This window comes from Gracilinanus agilis, chromosome 3 (assembly GCF_016433145.1).
Source record: "Gracilinanus agilis isolate LMUSP501 chromosome 3, AgileGrace, whole genome shotgun sequence".
Taxonomy (NCBI): domain Eukaryota; kingdom Metazoa; phylum Chordata; class Mammalia; order Didelphimorphia; family Didelphidae; genus Gracilinanus; species Gracilinanus agilis.
This window is the reverse complement of record NC_058132.1, coordinates 542,225,251-542,245,522: the sequence shown is the minus strand read 5'-3', so window position 1 is coordinate 542,245,522 and position 20,272 is coordinate 542,225,251. Positions and strand designations below refer to the sequence as shown.

At 35.6% G+C, this 20,272-nt stretch overlaps 1 pseudogene; it reads right to left on the bottom strand.

Annotated features, from left to right (window-relative positions):
• Positions 1 to 9,835: 9,835 nt before the first annotated feature.
• LOC123239920 lies at positions 9,836 to 11,181 on the bottom strand (annotated as a pseudogene).
• Between the last annotated feature and the right edge of the window lie 9,091 nt (positions 11,182 to 20,272).

The following is a 20,272-nucleotide window of genomic DNA, read 5'->3' as shown; positions in this document are numbered from 1 at the left end:
ACACACATGCACATATATAAATACATACATATATGTAGCATGCATGTAAATATATTCATAATTGTATTTATTTGTACATTGTTGTATATTACCCATAATGATGTACATACAATACACATAAAATATTTGCATGTGTGTGTATATATTTTATATGTACATACACACATACATACATTCCTTGTCTTTGATGACTGAACTCATTGAGGAAGCCACCTAAAATTGGTGCCCCCAATTCTCCTCTCACTTCTCTTCTTAACCCCTCAGAAGTTTGGCTTCTGACCTCATCATTCAGTTGAAACTGCTCTCTCCAAGTTTCTAGTGATCTCTTTGCCAAATCTACTGACCTTTTCTCAGTCTACATGCTTGTTGACTCTTCACAACCTTTGATCATTTTAATCTCTCTCTTCTTCTAGATACTTTCTTTGTTCTAGGTTGTTCTGTTATTGCTCTCTTCTGGTTCTTTTGTTACCCTTTGGATCTTTCATTCTCAGTCTTCTTTGCTGAATATTCCTCCAGGTCAGGCCCACTCCTTGTGGGCATTGGCCAAAGGTCTCTTGAGACCCTCTTCTCTTTTTCCTCTATACTATTTTGTTTATTGACTTCCTAAGCTTGCATGGATTCAGTGATCTCTGTGCAGCTGATGCTGAGATCTTTTCGTCCCTCTTACTTCTCTTCTGACTGCTAATTTCACATCGGAGATTACCAGTTGGACATCTGGAACTGTATTTCCCATCAATGTCTCAAATCTAGGGTGATCAAAATGGAACTCATTTGTCTTTCCTCCCAAATGATCCCATCTTCCTAATTTTCCATTACGATCAAGGACATCATCATCCTCTGACTCACTAGGGCTCACAAACTTACTGTCATTCTCAGCTTCTCATTGGCCTCCATATCCAATCTTTTGCCAGATTGTATCATCCATCTGTACCTTTCGCAACATTTCTTTTCTTTCTTTCTTTCTTTCTTTCTTTCTTTCTTTCTTTCTTTCTTTCTTTCTTTCTTTCTTTCTTTCTTTCTTTCTTGGTATCTATGTTGAATATATTCACAAATAATCTAAAAATCAAGGGCTTAGCATTTATTGCTTTACTTCCTTCCTTTCTACAAAAAGCCACTAGGTGTCAGTGTTAAGGTGCAATAAAATAAAGGAGAATTTTAAGGGTTATAGAATATTTGTATTCTCTTTAAGCCTCTGGGGGCACACTAGCTCTGATAATTTCTGGCCATAAAGGTGACACTTTATTCTAGGCAAGCCTTTAACAAGTTTCCTTCCCCTTGAATTGGATGTTCTTTACCTTTGGCTAGAGTAGCTAGAGAAACAAATGGGAACAACTGAAATATAATAGGTCCCCTTTGCTCAATAACAGAGGCTACATCCATCAGATGGTAATGGAATATAATACTTCTAACATCAGAATATATCAGGACATACTGAAAGCCTTATATATCCTCTGGTGAGAATAGCACTGAAGTAAAAGGGATCTTGGCAGGTAATCATATGATATAGAATAGAAATTTTATATAAGATTCATATGTATGTATATATACAAAGAATACACTTTTTAACAGCTGTCATGTACAGAACACAGGACTATGTACAGTATAGATAAGGCACGATCATTTTTGTTAGGCAAAGAATATTCCAACTTAATTTCATTTCATAATCTTACATAACAAATATGATAACAATTAGAATACTATTTCTTAGAAGGATCTAGATTGTAGAGTGAATAGAATATTGGGTTGGGAGTCAGGAAGACTAAGTACAAAACCAGTCTCAGATATTTTATAGCTGGATTACCCTGGACAAGTCACTAATCCTCTTTCTCTGTTTGCCTCAGTTTCTTCAACTGGGAAAGGAAATAACAACTCCTACTTCACAGAGTTACTGTGAGGATCAAGTTATGCAATCTTTGTAAAAATATAAATAGCTGATATTCAGTAGATATTATATGAAATGTTTATTCCCTTCCCGCTCCCATACAATACAAGCAATGAGAGACAGTGATGGGCAAACTTTTTAAAGATGGGGCCAAAGGAAAGGAAATGCTCATCTGTCAGTCTGTATCTAAGACAACTTTTTCGAAGTTTCATTGTATGATATCCTACTCATTGTACTCGTCAGATTAGGAATAATGTTGCTGGGCTGGATAGAATATTTCAGAGTGCTGCATCTGGCCCATGGGCTGTAGGTTGCCCATCACTGATTTAGAGCATTTAATCTATCATTTAGTAGACAATGACAACCAGGAAAGATTTAGGTACTCTCATCAATACAATGATCTTGGACAGTGAAACAGACTGACAGATGAGCATTTCCTTTTCTTTGGCCCTCTCTTTAAAAGTTTGCCCATCACTGCCCTAAGAGGATTATAAAAGACTTCATAGAGGTGGCATCTGACATAGATTATTTTTAAATGGGTATTGATTAACTATAGGAGATAAATGTGCTTTAGGAGATGGAGTGGAAAGGAGTGCATAATAGAATTATAAGGAAGTCCTGAATTAAAACAGAGAGCATATTTATATTTGTTGGGAAGAAAGCTATCTAGTTGAGAGTACAAGGTCAGTGGAGAAGAGAAATATAGAAGAGTGCAGACAATGTAATACTAGATAGTGGAAGGTATTGAAAATTGAAAAATGCCCATTATAGGAACATTAATATTATGATATATAGAATAAGAAAATTCAAGAAGATTTGGTAGAGAAGAGTTTCATGAATATATGTAGGGACTCAGTGTAGTTCAGTGAAAAGACACATGGATATAAGTCAGAAGACCTTGAAACAGAAACATGTTTTTCCCCCCTCTGATTCTCTATGCAAACTTGAAAAAATAATTTGACACCTCTGAAACTCAAATTTTTCATCTGAATAGCATAAAGTAAATAGATAACCTCTAAAATCTCTTTCACATATAAAGCTATGGGCCTTGTGTAAAAGAAAAAGATGCATTTTATCATTTTTATGAATGGCAGAATGTAGGTTTGAATGAGTGGAGGTAAAATTCTTGATTGGAATCAGTTTAAACTGCTCAAATGGAGGTAATGTAATGTGTAATGGGAAATTGTAGGATAGATATAAGGTATAAGATGAGTATAAGACTTAAGAGTATAGATGACAGCTTGAAGAAATCTTGTACCCCATGGATATTCTATAATGGAATGAAGTGAGGGTTTTTGAAAAGAGAGAGGGTGGTTTGGCCAAGCTAAAGGAATGTAGGTTTTATGGCCAATTTGACAGGCAGAGAAATAACAGAAATTATAGCTACAACAATAACAACAATAGGGGAAATAACCAATATGGTAACAACAGTAATAATTATGGTTTTGGTCAACAGAATAGCTTTGTATGTCAAAATCCTTGTTGCCATGGGATACAAGCCCCGAATAGGAACACAATGCAAGATTACATAAGAATTGGCGAAACATAAGTACAGCCAGGTTTTTACAGGGAATATGAATCATGGTAAACAGAATGGAGGGACAGCTTCATTATGAAGATGTGCCCAAAATTCAGAAGTAATTAAATAAATGGGAATAAAGTGAATATTGATGAAATTGTATGTGTTAAAGATAGTGATAATGTGATTGTGGAAAATGGTAATGGTACACTTGTTAATAATAATTTATTTGGTGGTAAAAAGGATTTTATTAATAGTGATGATGATTTTATCAGTATTAATGCTAATTTAAATGGAATCAGTAATAATTTAATCAATGTAAATGATAATTTAAAGAGAATGATACTTTAATTGGTGTTAGTGCTAAATTAATTAAATTAGGTGGTGCTATTGAACATAGTGGTAATTTATTTACCATCAATAGTACTTTACCCACTGTCAGTAGTGATTTAACTACTGTTTGTAATAATGTGACTAAATTTGATAATGATTTACTTGGTGTTGATAATAATTCGTTTAATGTTGTAAATAATTGTGATAAAAAGAAAAATTGTGGTGTAAATGGTGTTGGAAGTACTAGTAATTGTGTAATTAAGGAAAATAATGGACATTGTAAGGATAAATTGATTGTAAATAAGGACAATAATACTAGAAGAGAGGTGAAAAGGACCAATTGTGATTTGTTTAAGGATAAATTGGTTGTAAATAGGGATAATGATAGTAGAATAGAGGTGAAAAGGACCAAAGATGCAAAATCCTGGGGAAATTCTGTAATTCAAGACAATGTTAACTTGAATGGATAGGAAATAGCTGAGCTTTGTTCTGATGTTACTTTTTTAGCCCTTGTGTTAGAAACTTTCCAACCTCCCAACAACAAAGAACCACATGTGTCTGTGACTATTGGAGATCAGATTTATGACAGGAGCGAGTAAGTCAGTTTTGCAAAGTCTTCCTGAGAATTGTACATTCCAAATAGGTGCACTAGTGAGGGAATTTCATACTCAATCATATTACAACCAATAAATATCTAAGTATGAAATTATTCTCTTAGGTAGTAAGAATGTCCAGTTGAATAGGTGTAGTGTTTTAAATCCAGGTACTCTTCTTCCTGATTTACCAAAGAATGGTGAACCATTGCATGAATGTGTTGAGGTAGTATATCTTGTGGATATGCCTAGGATGGATCATCCATTTATTTATTTATTTAGAAAAATTTTCCATGGTTCATGATTCATGTACTTTCTTCCTCCTTCACCCCCTCTCCCCTCCCCCCCATAGCTGATATGCATTTCCACTGGTTTTAAAATGCGTCATCTATCAAGACCTATTTCCATATTATTGATAGTTGCATTGGTGTGGTAGTTTTGAGTCTACATCCCCAATCATGCCTGCATCAACCCATGTGATCAAGCAGTTGTTTTTCTTCTGTTTCCATTACTGTAGTTCTTCCTCTGAATGTGGGTAGTGTTCTTTTCCATAAGTCCCTCAGAATTGTCCTGGGTCATTGCATTGTTGCTAGTACAGAAGTCCATTACATTTGATTTTACCACAGTGTATCAGTCTCTGTGTACAATGTTCTTCTGGCTCTACTCCTTTCACTCTGCATCAGTTCTTGGTGGTCATTCCAGTTCACATGAAATTCTTCCAGTTTATTATTCCTTTGAACTCTTAAGGTAAAAAATGGGGTTAACTTATAATTTTATCTGGCTTCAGAAGGGTGACTAGGAGACAGGAATGGACAATAGTCTGGGACCAAACAAGTTAGGGAAACTGGGTTTGGCAGTTTGGGGAATGGCAGTTGATAGGAGTGATTGTTGGGACTTGTCACAGTGATCCACCTTGCCAGGGAGTCTGTGAAACTAATAAGTGAGTAAACAGAAAATAGGTTTTATAAACAGGCTTTAATCCAATGAACTATAGTCTGAAAGAAGGGAAAAGGGGATTCTATTCTACTAGTCTATGGGCAAGCCTCAGGGTCAGGGAATGGAATAATCTACACTAAGCTAGAAATATAGCAGGGCAGGGAACAATGGAGATCAGGAATAAAAGTGGGATCCTCACTGCTGAGTCCTGTCAAAATCCAGCAATGTTACAACTTTCCCAGGTCTTCAGCCAGTACTCTTTCAGTTGGGTAAGTCAGGGAACTAAATTAGCAACCTGAGCTGACCAGCAACCCAGGTTAGGTTTTATAGTCTCAACCTAACCTCCCACAGGCAGATGACTTCCCTCTTTCTGGATAAGGATATCAGGATACAAACTCCACTTCCTCTTAGGTCTCCCAGGGGTCAGTTACAACTTGTTCCCAGCCACCATGGAGTCCATCTCAGAGAGAGAAGCACAACTTTCTGTTTCCCTATTCCATTTATATTCTCCATCCCTGATTGTTAAGCCTCATAGCTAACTAATCTTAAGCATATTATTAGTTTATCTTACAACAGAGCACAGTAGTATTCCATCACCAGCATATATCACAATTTGTTCAGCCACTCCTCAATTGAAGGGCATACCCTTGTTTTCCAGTTTTTTGTTACCATAAAGAGCACAGCTATAAATATTTCTGTACAAGTATTTTTCCCTGTGATCTTTTTGGGGTAAGTCTGGATTTTTGACTGGAGTGTCTTTTAAATCCATCCTTGGTAAATCCTAGGTATGGATTTAAAAGACACTCCACTCAAAAATCCAGACTTAGTGTTATTCACAGATGGATCATCACATTTATGTAATGGAATCAGATGTACTGGAGCTACAATTGTCACAGAATTTGAGACACTGGTATGGCTCATTAATCTTAGTGCACAGGGTACAGAATTAGTAGCATTTCAGCAGGCTTGTCTTCTAGTTGAGGGTAAAAGAGCAAATATTTACATGGACTCTTTCTATGCATTCTCTCTTTGCCATGTAACAGAAAAGATTTGGAAACAATGAGGTTTTATTACTGCTTTGGGGAAACCAATAGCGCATGTAGGAATAATAACTGAGTTGTTGGAGGCAATCCAAAAGCCAAAACAGCTGGCAATAATCCATTGCCGGAGTCATATTAGTGGTAGAGATTCAGTCTCTAAAGGTAATCACAAAGTTGATATCACTACAAAGTATGCTGCCCAGAAAGCTCGAATTTATGTAATGAATTTAACATCTATTGATTCTGATGATCTAGAAACTCAGATATCCAGAAATGGAAGGATAAATTTGGAGCTAGGAAAGAACATGGGATATGGATTACTGATACAGGAAGACCATTGTTACCAAAAGACTTGTATACCTATTTGTGTCAAACTATCCACAAAAAAGTTTTGGTACACAAGCTGTTGTAGCTTCCATGAAGAGACAATGGGTTGCACCAGGAATAAGTACTATTGCAAATGATTTCTGTAATAGTTGTTCAGTCTGCCAAAAGTTCAATCAAAGTGCATTCAGAAAGAAAGGTTTGGGTGGTAGATCTTTAGTATATTGTCCATTTGAGAGTTTACAGATTGATTACATCTGTATGGCTAAAGCTGGAAGATACAAGTATTGTCTTATGATAGTTGATAGACTAAGTGGCCTGAAGCTTTTCCATCAAATACCAACACAGCAAGCTTTGTGGTGAAAGTGTTACTCAAGGAAATTGTGCCTAGATTCAGTGTACCTCTAACCATAGATTAAGATAAGGAATCTCATTTCACGCAGAACATCCTTAGAAGAGTCTATGAGAATCTAGGAATAACACCTAAATATCATGTACCTTATCATCCACAAAGTTCAAGTCAGGTGGAGCATATGAATAGGGAATTCAAGACTATGATTGGGAAACTGCTGAAACTCATCTCAAATGGCCAGCTATTCTTCCCATAGCTTTGTTTTACCTACATACAAGACCAAGAGCGGATCTACATATATCATCGTATGAGATGCTCTTTGGACACGCTCCATTACAAGCAAAGATTTGTAAGGCTGTTTATTCTGTAAGGGGGAAAAGGTTTTTTGGGGTTCAATATATTAAAAGACGGTCACCAGAGAATTGAACTATTATCAATCCACAATTAAGAATAATGTCAAGTCAAAATTGACTTTTATGGAAATTTATTTACAATTAAGAAGAGAGAGAGGAAAATAAGGAAATAAGAATCTAACCCAGTAGGTAATTTATTACAATCCTCTAATTAATCCAGGTAGTTCTTAAACCTCAGCCTAGAGTTAGAGGGCCAGAGGCCCGGAGGTGAATGAAGCAAACTTTGTTCACAGAGTCTACTAAAATAAATTTCTTAAGAGAAGTTCAGAAACATTGTCAGTCTTTAAACTCACCATGTGGAATTCAAAGAAGATATTTAAAGCTGTCTCACCAGAGTCTCAGCATTCCAACACTCCTCCATGAACCAGAAGATGTCCATCACCAGACGCTCTCTTCCACTTAAGAAGACCTCCCACTCACTCAACTCCTTCTTTTTTAAGGGGTCACTTACGTGTCACTTCCTGTGCCTCCCTCCTAATTTGCATGTCCAATCACAATAGATGATTCTCATAGTAATGCCTATGGGACAGTCAGTTGATTCTGATTCGTCACCCACTCTAGCACATGTGGGTTATAGATCTCCCAGAATTAGAGGTGTTCTCACCTTTGGTGATTAAATCTAAAGATGGGCAGTGTAGACTTAATCTAATTATCACAATACATCATGCTTGGGAGGTGATTGCCAAATTGCTTCATATTTAAATGCTTTATAGCAGAGGCCAAGAGAATTACAGGATATGGGAGTATTGATTCAATCTGGTCCATTGGATTATTCTCTTCATAGTTCTACCAGGTGATATGGTCTATGTGAAAAATTTTGCCAAAATATCAGCAACAGAACAAAGTTGGATAGGTTCTTATAGAGTTGTATTAGTTTCACCATCTTCTGTAAAGGTAATACATAGAGATTCGTGGTATTATTGTTCTCATATTAAATTAGCACATGGTATAGATAATGAAAATGTAGAAATTACTAATGAAGAAGAACAAGAACAAGAAAAAGAAGAACAAGAAAAAGAAGAAGAAGAAGAAAGAGGAAGAAGGAGGAGGAGGAGAAGAATAAATTGTGTAAATTTGAGATCTTCAGTCAATTAGAATTTGCAGTCAGAAAGTTCAGTAAGGAGAGGACCTTTCTGGCAGAAGAGGATGTTCAGATGGAAGAGGACATGGATGAAGAGAATTCAGGATTCAAGAATTAATGGATATGGCACTAAGACTGATGAACTTATAAAATTGAACTGCTTAAGACTTTGTTTTAAAGGAATTTCCAAAGAGGAGGATTAATCATGGACAATTTGGACTAATGGTTTGAAAGAAGTTTGGGTAATGTAAATAGTATCATTACATACTCATATGCATCCAACATTGCACATAAAACTATCAGAAACTTCTATGGAGAAAAGGAGAAGAGGGAAAAACTGAGAGAAGAGAAGATTTACTTGAGGAATGGGACATCATAAGGAAAAGAAGATCTGAAGATCTGGAGTTTTGGTAGGTATCATATGTCCAACAGTAACATGTTGTAACACAATATAGCAAAATAACAACATATCAAATCAGATACATAAAAACACCAACTTGTTAGGATACATCGTATTCCTCATGGAGTAAAACAATGTATAAGTACTAACAAAATTAGAATTAGCTATAGGATAAGTAAGTACTAATAATGGATAGTTACTAACAAAATTAACTTGTTATTTAGTTAATATTTAGCTAGACTAATATACTAATATCTTAGGGATAGTTTAGAATAGTGTAGTGAAGTAAGAATAGTATTAGATTAGATTAGAGGATAAAATAAAGTACTAATGTACATTAAATGCAAATATAATGAACATAACAAAATTGCATTACATGAAGAACATATACTATAGATCACATATCACAAAATAATGTAAATAGATGTGTAAATAAGTGTAAATAGTGTGTGCATATTGTAAATTGTATTATAGTGTAAGTATTGTGTATATATAAAGGATGTACCTATGTATATTTGATATGTATATATTATGTGTACATATATGTATATCATACATGTATATATTATGCAGATATTGTATTGTTGTATAATATGTAGATATATGTAAAATGTAAGTTTTGTGAAAACTTTGATATTAATTGAGTTGCAAATACTTGAATATAATTTGCATAAGTGAGTTCTGTGATTTTTTTGTTTGTTTCTTTTTTAAACTAAAAAGATTTATTAGATGATATTCCAGTTAAGATTTGAAACACAGCAAGTATGGCAGAAGATATGATAGTTTTAAATTAATTGTTTCACACAAAACTAAGTGCTCCCACCTTGGAACACAGACATTAAGTTCAGAGGTTTCTCTGCTCCAGAAATAGCCACTCTCACACATTTACTGTTTCAGCAGGCCAGGACACATTCTCAATGTCTTTCCATTTCATCCCCAAAGAGTTAAAATGCCACCATTGTTTACTTCATATATTTATCCTGTTGGTCAGCTGGGATTTTGGCTGAAGACTTGGCATCATAGAAGAGTTCATTAATTTCTTCAACATGCTCCTTCTCAATGTTGTCTTTCCCATTGATCTTGTCCAGCAGGTTGGCTGGTACACGGAGTACCTTAATGTTGCTTGGTACAAATTTCACCCAAATGGTTCAATGCTTCCTCACTGATATTAATTCCTTTTGTCTGGGCTCTAATTTTTATTATCTGTTTCATTTCCTGTGGAGTGTACAGCATGATGCGGATGATCATCACTCTGTCCAGAAGATCCAGGGGAATTCCATGAGGAGAGATCACATCCTCAGTACCCCTGATGACACAGTTGCCCTGATTAGAGGTGAAGATGACAATGGGGGCAATGGAAGACTCCAAGGCATGGTATAGGTAGGTGAAGCATTCTATGTCCAGCATGTGCACCTCATCAACAAAGAGCACACCAGGAACCAGATCAGCTATGCCCTGGTCAATGTACTTGTTCACCACCTTGTTAATCTCCCCTCGGAGCTTATATGTAATCTCAGTCTTCTTAGGCTTCATAAACTGGCCCATCATGGAGAGGATATCCTGCCTAGCATTGGCCACATCCAAGTCATGCAGGGTCACATCCTGAATAATCTCCTTTTTTTGTGCATGTTGCCCTTTGGCAAGAAACATATTCTTCAGCTTCAAGGTCGAATTCAGTAGCATAGGTATCACACCTGCCTTGCCTCTTCAGTGCACCACTGTTGGCTTCTATGTATATCACATCTCTGGCCTCCACTTGCTCTTTCTGCAAACTTTCAAAGATGCTGGGGTCCAGTTTCAACTGTTTGGTTCCTTTTGCTGTTTTATGTCCTATAATTACATGGCTTATGGTTTTGCTATATCCACCCATAGGGTTTTCAATCTCACATGGAGTTAACTCTGTGACTTCACCTTCATAGACTTCCTTGGTCTCCTTTATCCTCAGGCCAACTGCCCTTCTAAAGTTTTCCATCAGCACTTCTGTCTTCTTAATTTCTGTAGAGTAGACTTCAATTCCTACCATGGGACAGAAGCGGACCTTACTACCCAGCTCTTGAACAATTGCCAGAGCTAGGGCTCTCTTGCCAGTTCCAGGAGGTCCTGCCAACAAAACAGCTCTCCCAGCCATTTTCTTGCTTTTGATTAATTCAACTATCACACCACATGCCTCACGGGTGATCTCCTGCCCCATCAGCCTGGAGGCCAACTGCTTGGCCAGGCTGCTCTCATCCAGCCCCAGACCCTTCACGTGGCTGTGTAAGGTGATTCACTGCATCTTTGTGGTGCTCTTCAACTCGTTGATCTTCATGGTGCTGCCGGGAGCAGGTCCATGGAACTGGCAAGGAGTAGGGTAGGAGACTGAGAGAGAGACAGAAGCACCAGGAGCAAGAGAGGTCCAAATCCCAGGTTCGAATTTGGTGTTTTGTTGAATTTTTTTTATAAACCCTTACCTTCCATCTTGGAGTCAATACTGTATATTGGCTCCAAGGCAGAAGAGTGGTAAGGGTAGGCAATGGGGGTCAAATGACTTGCCTAGGGTCGCACAGCTGGGTTTTGTTGAAATTTTTATGTAAAACTTATTCAATGTTGTGTTAAATGTGTATTTTTCCTAATTTGTTTGCATTTATTAGTTAGAAGAATGTTTTTGTATTAGTATAGGAGTTGTGTTTGATGTCTTTTTATGCTTGAATTTTGTGTTAATATTTCATATTTGTTGTTGATATTGTTAATTTTGTTGGAAATTTTGTATTGTTTCTTGTTATTTTGTGCTTTGAACTATGTCATTATTTAATATATTTTTCCCTTTACCTTTCCTTGTTAAAATCCCTAGTGTAGGGTAGAGTAAGATAGTGTTAGATAGAATAGAGTTAGTATAGGTTGCTTGTTATTTTGGGTTAGAATTTTAGTTTAGTCTGTAGTGCACAAATAGCAAAATATTGTGTGTAACACTATTTTGGCTTTGTGCAAAGGTGGGAGGAACTGTAATGGAAAATTGTAGGATAGACATAAAGTATAAGATGAATATAAGACTTAAGAGTATAGATGAGAGCTTGAAGAAATCTTGGACTCCATGAACATTCTATAATGGAATGATGCCAGGGTTTTTGAAAAGAGAGAAGGTGGTTTGTACAAGCTGAAGGAAGGAGGTTTTGGCTATGTGGTCCAGCTTTGCCAAGTATCCAAGGAGCTGATAGAGTGGGATTTGGATTTCACTGAGAAGAAGATACTTCAAGCAGCTATTGTGGCCTAGGTAGAGGAAAGGTCTTGATTATCAGCTGGTGGACAGCAGATTTATCTACCTTACTCCCTAGAGCATTTTTTTTTGGATTGACTGGCTGTGTATTGGACTTGTTCCTGGTTACTGTTAACTCTGTGATTATCTGGGAGCACTGTGGATCAGTGTAGTGAGAAGCTCACCTCTCCAGCCCCATCTTATTCTATTTAGAGATTTAGCTTAGTTTAGACCTTAGTTTAGTTAAATCATTTGGGCTATTCCATAGTATAGAAAAGCCTTCTCTTTCGCTTCCCTCATTTAATATCAATAAACCCAGTTTGTTTGTACTTCCTGTCTCCTCTAAGCCATTAAGAACCCACATCTTGAAGTTACCCTTAACACTGCCTTTCCCTGGTTAATAGATTGTCAGTTAGCTGACCAACTGCCATTCCCAAAACTCATATCCTCATTTGGTTTCCCTGTTTTTACCTGTCAGTCCTTCCCTTGTGAGGTGTGGGAGTGTCCCCAGTTTGTCAGGCATCTAGTTATTCCCTGATTCCCAGTATTTTCTTTTTCAAATGGTAGTTTAATATTGAGGGATGATAAATAAGAGAAAATGAATTTGAAAGATGTCGAAGATATGGAATAAATAGAACTTGGTTATTGTTTTAGACACGTAAACTAAAGAAAAAGAAATATCAATAGTTACTATGAGGTTACTAACATTGGAAGCTGAGTGAATGGTGGTTCATAGAGAGAGTGATATCAAAACCTTAATTTAGGACATATGTGAGGTATTGATAGAGCACTGATATAGCCATTTTTTGTAAGCAGCTGAAAATAAGGATGGAAGCTACAAATAGATGTTATTGAAAACAGAAATTCACAAGTCATCTTCATAAAGATAGCAGCTAAAGCCATGGGAGTGTCTGAGCTATCAAGAAGGCAAAGAGCAAATAGAGAAGGAAAGGAGAATGTCAAGCACTGAGGAAAATGCCCATTAAGATATATGGGACAAAAGGATGAGGGTCCATTCACAGCATAGTGAAGAAGGAACATGAATCTAAAAAGTGTCTTCCATAAATCAATTAAGGAAAGTGCACCAAGCTGAGAGAGTTGATGGACAACATCAAAACTGAATTCCTCAAATATGTGTCTATGGATAAATGTATAGATTTTAGTGTTCATGAACATGGAAAGGGAAAATACATATTAAATATTCATAACCTCTAATACAAATTAGCATTTCCTTCAACTCTTTAAAACCATTATACTGGGGAAATATCCATAGGATTTCCCACATTGACAAAAAAAAGTCCACAGCACAAAGAAAATTAAGTATCTCTCCTGTAGTGAAAATACTTCCAAACCAGTGTTAGTATATTGTAAGAAAATACAATGAAAAAGTTTTAAGATAGAGATGGTATTTAAGGAAGTTGAGATATGAGATGAAGGTATCTTTCCCAATATGTTAATTATCATAGATGTGGAAACAGATGGAAGAGTAATAGATGAATGAGTGAGAAGTGTCAAAGAAAACTTTATTTTCTTCAGAATAGGGAGCATGTTCGTAGGATGATTGGAGGTTTATGAAAGTTAAATTCAGAAATATAGATGTAAAAAAAACAGAATACATCAATAAGTTTTTTGTTGATTAATGAGTAGGGAGACAGATTAGAAGGAATAAGAAGAGAGATAGAAGGTACATGAGAGAAAAGGGATAATTCTGGCAAGGATCAGGAAACAAGAGGGAAAAGTACTATGAAGGCAGGTAAAAATCATTTACCTTAATGACATGTTCTATGTGAAGAGGAAAATTAGATGATGAGAATAATAATACTGGGAAATTTTGAGAAATGTATGAGGGAAGCTGAAGTGAGTTCACATCAGCTAGCCTCAATCTGTGAAATAGGAAGCTTTTTTTTTTTGCAATTTGGTAGTAGGGTATATAGATAGTGAAAGAAGAAATAATTTGGAACAATCTACGGGGAACAAGGTAAGGGAATAATAATTATGGAGTAGAATATAAACTTGAAGACAACAATTCTCATTTTGAATCCCACCCATCTAACCTTGACTGGTACATGGAAAGCACTTAAATAAATGACTGTTGGAAGTAATTAAATAAATTAGTGTTTGAAATCAGATGAGATAAAGGACTTCTGGCAGCAGCACCAAGCAGTCTTAGAGTACTAGTTTAAAAATCAGATATTAGGAATTATCCAAGACTGAGGTTTCACATGCTGAAAATAATACAAGATTGGGAATATGGGTGGTGAAGGGATTCTAGTACATTAAGTAATGAAGCAGTTACATTACAATAAAGTACCTTTATGCAACTTGCCTTTCAGTGATCAAGCTGATTTTATATGCATTGCAAACATTTTTAAACTGAGGACTTTTCACTAAACAAACAATTGGAGCATTTTTGCTCCCACCAAGGGTTTCCATTGAGACCATTAGGATTTCATGACTATCTAGATCTTTATGAATAAAGAAAAAAGTGAACTTCTCTACCCATTCAAATACATTCCAGTTAATAATACATTGTACATTGGATATTGAACAGATTTATTTTATCTTATAAAAAGTAATTAGCTCATATCTGAGAACATAAGCAGTTAAAGTATAACTTCTACTCTGTGTACTGTCATAGCCCACATCATCTGTAGTCAAAAGAGACTGACCTTTCCTTCTTTAGAACTGCACAATATGAAGGTATACTGTGACACATGTATAACTCATGTTCACAATGAAGAGAAAGATTAGGTCTTTTCCTCTCCTCATATGGGTCTATTAATAAACAAATTAGGAAGCTTTCCAAGGTTGGTTACAATGCAGTGCTTTTTAACCCAAGGATGCCAACTATTGGAGAAAGGATCCTCTATCTGAGAAAAAAATGTCTATAAATCTGAAAATTTGTCTGGCAGAGATTAGGTCTAGGCTAATTTTATCTCATTTATTACAATAAAGTCTAATTGGATGTATGACCTACATATAAATTGAATAAATATTTTATATGCAAGTGTGATCAAGATCATATAGTCTAAACATACACATATACATGCACATATATACATTTTTATAGATTAATTTTTTTTGTGTATAGCATTGATACCTTTTCTATTACCAAATTACTTTAATGAATACTATATTCTATTCTAGAATGAAACTGCCACTTTATAGTATGGTTTTAAGTTTAATACCATTAGTTAACCTTCTTTATTACTCACATGCATTATTTGCCATGTGATTCTTGATTTAAACTTTCTTTTCATAAAATTTGTTATTATTTTGCCTAGATCCTAGGAATAACTTTACAGTATATTGGCTATACTATTCAACATATTAATTTTATTATATAAGCACAACCCAATCAGAAGCAATTAGTATAACCCAATAATTATTTCTTTTATTTGTTTAAATTCTTCTAATCATATTCATATGAGTCCTGAATATATCTTGGTTGGATGTCTCTCCCACATATTTTTATATTTTGTATTTATTTTGAATGCTTTTTTTCTGTTTCTTTTGCTGCATTTTTCTGCATCTATAAAAGGCTGATTTCTTATATTTATTATTTGTCTTACATCTTTGCAGAAATTATCATTTCAAAATTTGATTTATTTTTGTTTTTAATATTATTTTTTCTCATTACATGGAAAGATTAAACATTCAATTTAAAATAAAATATTGAGTCCCAAATTCTCTCCTTCCTTCTCTAACTCCCTATAACCCCTCTGACTTCCTGAGATATTAAACAATATGACATAGATTTTACAAGTCTGATCAGGTAAAGCATTTTTTAAAATATTATCCATTTTGTGGAAGAAGTCTCAAATTTAAAAAAAAGAAAAAATTATGTTAGAGACATACATCCAGTTTCCATTCATACATCCATATAGTTTTGGTGTGAATACATCACTTCTTTTTCTGAAGTTAGATGGCCTATTTCAACATGAATCTCTGTGATTGTCTAGTATTATAGCATTGATGAGAATAACTTGGTCATTCAGTTATTCATCAAAAAATGTGCTGTCACAATGCATACTTCATTTTTTATTTATTCATGTTAGTTTTTCCAGACTTTTTTTGACTGATCCTTCTATCATTTCTTATAGCACACTATACTATTCTGTGACAATCATATACCACCACTTTTTTAGCCACTCATCAATTAATGTACAACTCTTCAATTTCCATTTCTTTGTTACCACCTAAAGAGCTGATATATTTTACAAACAGATCTTTCCCCTTTCTTATGATCTCTTTGGGATACAATCCTAGTATTGAATCAGAAAATATGTAAGAGAATAAAAGGTTGGAGCCAAGATGGTGGAGTAGACTAAAGAAGCTCAAAGTTACCATGAGAATGCTCTCCAATAAACATTAAAATAACACTACAAAATGAATACAGGATTGAAAGAATGAATAAAGACAGAATGAAACAACTTTAGAAAAGAGAAAATCCTAAAAGGTAGTCAGAGAATATTTGGGGCACTGAGGTGAGCACTGAAAACAGGAGGCTACATAAAAGCATTAGGAGCAAGCCAAGAGTGGGACCTTAACACCCACCCCTGTGATAATTAAATTAAGTCTACACAAAGGTGAGAGCACCTTCCAATTCTGGGAGGTCCTAAGCCACGTGTGCTAGAGTGAGTAACCAAACAGTTGAGGTACCACCCCCTATGCTTTCTCTGAGAAAAAATCTATTGTGATTGGACACACAGGCTAAAGGAAAGCACTTGAAGTGACATATATGTGACCCCTTCCAAAGAGGAAAGAGGAGTGAAGCTGCAACTGGTGCAGTGAAGGGTATCTGAGGGAGCTTTGCTGGTTTGTGACCTAGACTGTTCCACATGGGTAAATTAGGCTGACTCTTTTTCTCTTCCCTTGGTGTTTCTGGAGGCTCTACCCTCAGAGAGGCCTCTCTTGCCTCTCTAATTGTAAAGGCCTTGTGGCTATAAGGCTTATTTAATTAACCTTTGTACCCCAATTCCTGGGCCTCTAAATTCTTACCTGGTCTGGGCCTCTTGTCCTGGCCAGAGTTTCTCTTTCTCTCAATTTCCCTATCTTCAACCTTCCTAATTGTAAATAAATTTACATAAAAGTCAATTTTGATTTGGGATTATTCTTAATTGAGGATTGATAATAGTTCAATCCTCTGGAGACCACCTTTTCATATATTGAACCCAAAAAACCCCTTTACCTCCCTTTAACCCTACACTCCACATCCACTATGCCAGGTTCTGAACAAGAGTCCAAAACAGCATCCAGATGCTGAGACCATGCTTGAGCAAATAGAGGTCCAAACAACCCATGAAATTCCAAACCTGGAGTACTATGATATGATATAAAAAAATCAAGGGGTTCAAAATAGGATTGTACTGAGAAAAAAGGAAGGGAGAGATAGAATAGAGTAAATTATATAACATAAAGAGGCTTGAAAAATTATTATGGGGTGGGGAGCATGAGGGTGGTGATGGATAATGTTTTAAGTTGGTCTCATTGTAACTGGCTCAGAGAAGGAAAAACAAATATACACATTGGGTTAGAGAATTGTCTCTTGCTCTGAAGAGAATAAGAAGGGGAATAAAACAAGGGAAGAGGGAGGTAATTGGAGGGAGGGGAAAGTGAAGGAGTGCTATAAAAAGCAAAATAATGTTAAGTAGGAATGGAATGAAAGGGAATAGAGCAGGCTTAATATGGGAAAATAAGATACAGGGCAATACACTGTTAATAATCATAACTATGAATGTAAATGGGATGGACTCACCCATACAATGGGAGCCAATAGCAGAGTGGATTAAAAACCAGAATCCCACTACATGCTATTTATAAGAAACACATCTGAGGCAGGGTGACACATACAGATTAATGGTAAAAAACTGGAGCAGAATTTATTATACATCAACTGAAGTGAAAAAAAAAAGCAGGAATAGCAATCATGATATCAGGCAAGGTTAAAGTAAAAATTGGTCTGATTAAAAGAGATAAAGAAGGAAAATAGTTCTTGCTAAACAGTACTATAGACAATGAAATATTGTCAATACTGAACATTATAAGGGGGTAAAAGGGGTTTTGGGATTCAATATATTAAAAGGTGGTCGCCAGGGGAAATCTCCCCAATTTAAGAATAAACTCAAGTCAAAATTGACTTTATTTAAATTTATTTACAATTGAGAAGAGAGAGAGGAAATAAAGAAATAAGAATCTAACACAGTAGGTAAATTACTAAGATCCTCTAATTAATCCAGGTAGATCTAATTAACCCTCAGCCCAGAGTCAGAGGGCCAGACAGTCTATTAAAAGAAGTTCCTTAAGAGAAGTTTAGGAAGTTTGTCAGTCTTTAAACTCACAAGGTTTTAGCGTTCCAGCCAGCAGTCCTCCACAGACCAGAAGAGCTCCTTCATCAGCTACCCTCTTCACCAGCAGCCCCCCTCCAGCGGCAGACCTTCTCCTTTTAAAGGGGTCACTCATACCTCACTTCCTGTGCCTCCCTCCCACTTTGCATGTCCAATCACAATAGATGCTTCTCATAGGACTGCCTAGGGGGCAATCAGTTGACTCTGATTCGTCACCCACTCTAGCACAGGTGGGTTATGAATTGGAGGTGTTCTCACCTTTGGTGATTAAAAATAAAGATGGGCCCTATAGATTTAATCTAATTATCACAACATTTATGCACCAAATGGTATAACATCCTGATTTTTAAAGGAGAAACTAAAGGAGCTTAATAAGGAAATAAATAGTTTATATATTTCCAACAAAACTCAGCAAATAAAACTAGATTTAATAATTGGAAAAATACTAATTGCTCATTGGTAGGATGAGCCAATATAATAAAAATGACAATCCTACCTAAACTTATTCAGTGTCATACCTCTCATACTACTAAAAACATTTTTTATAGAATTAGAAAAACATATAAGAAAGTTCATCTAGAAGAATAAAATGTCAAGAATATCAAGGAAACTAACGAAAAAACTGTGAAGGAAGGGGGCCTAGCAGTAACAGCTTAATTATCACATAAAAAGTATTCTAAATCTCTCCTAATTAGAGAAATGCAAATCAAAGTAACTCTGAGGTACCACCTCACTCCTAGCAGATTGACCAATATGACAGTAAAGGAAAATAATAAATGTTTGAGGGGATGTAGCAAAATTGGGCCACTAATTCATTGCTGGTGGAGTTGTGAATTAATCCAAACAATCTGGAAGGCCATTTGGAATAATGCCCAAAGGCCTTTAAAAGATTACAGGTCCATTGATCCAGCTATACTACTACTGGGTTTGTACCCCAAAGAAATTTAAAAAATGTTTGTATAGAAATACTTATAGTTGTGGAGCCTTCTATGCAGTCTTCCTTTATACCCAAAAAACAAGCACAACTTATATATCATTTTAAAAATAATTCAGGACAGTGATGATAATAGAGAGATGTGGATTGGTTAAAGTAATCAGAAAATACTTCTTATTGGTAAAAAAAAAGTCACTTGAAAGTCACTTGATAGACAAGAGGGATAGTGGGGTAGCCTGAACTGATAATGTGAAAGGCTTTGAACACAAGATCAGGCCTAGTGATGTATACTTGATCACAAGTTCAAGATCATACTTATTGAGGATGCATGATATAGAAATTGTGAAGGGTAAGATCCTAAACTGAGGCTCATTTACCTTTGCTAAAGCAGTTATTTTCTTAATTCAAAACCTTAATACTTATACCAAAATAATCACAAACAGCCTACTAAAATCATCACTTAAGCTACCATTATTTAACTTTCTTAGAATTATAATTATGATTAACTCAATATTGCTACTAACATTAAAATCTAATCCTCATATTAGGGAGTAGGGGATTTAGAATGTCCTTAGGGGGAATGGCTAAACAAAGTGTAGTATATGATGGTGAGGAAATACTTTCGTGCTATAAGGAATGATGAACTGCTTGATTTCTATATGAACTGGGAAGACTTCCATGAACTGATGTGGATTGAAATGAGTAGAACCAGGAGAACATTGTAAACAGAAATTGAAACATTGGAATCTGCTACTTATAGCAATGCAATGATCATGAACAATTCTGTGGAATTTATGAAAAATAATGCTATCCACTTTGAGAGAATAACTATGTGAATAGAAATGCAAAAGTAAAACATGATTTATCACTCAGTTATATGGGTATA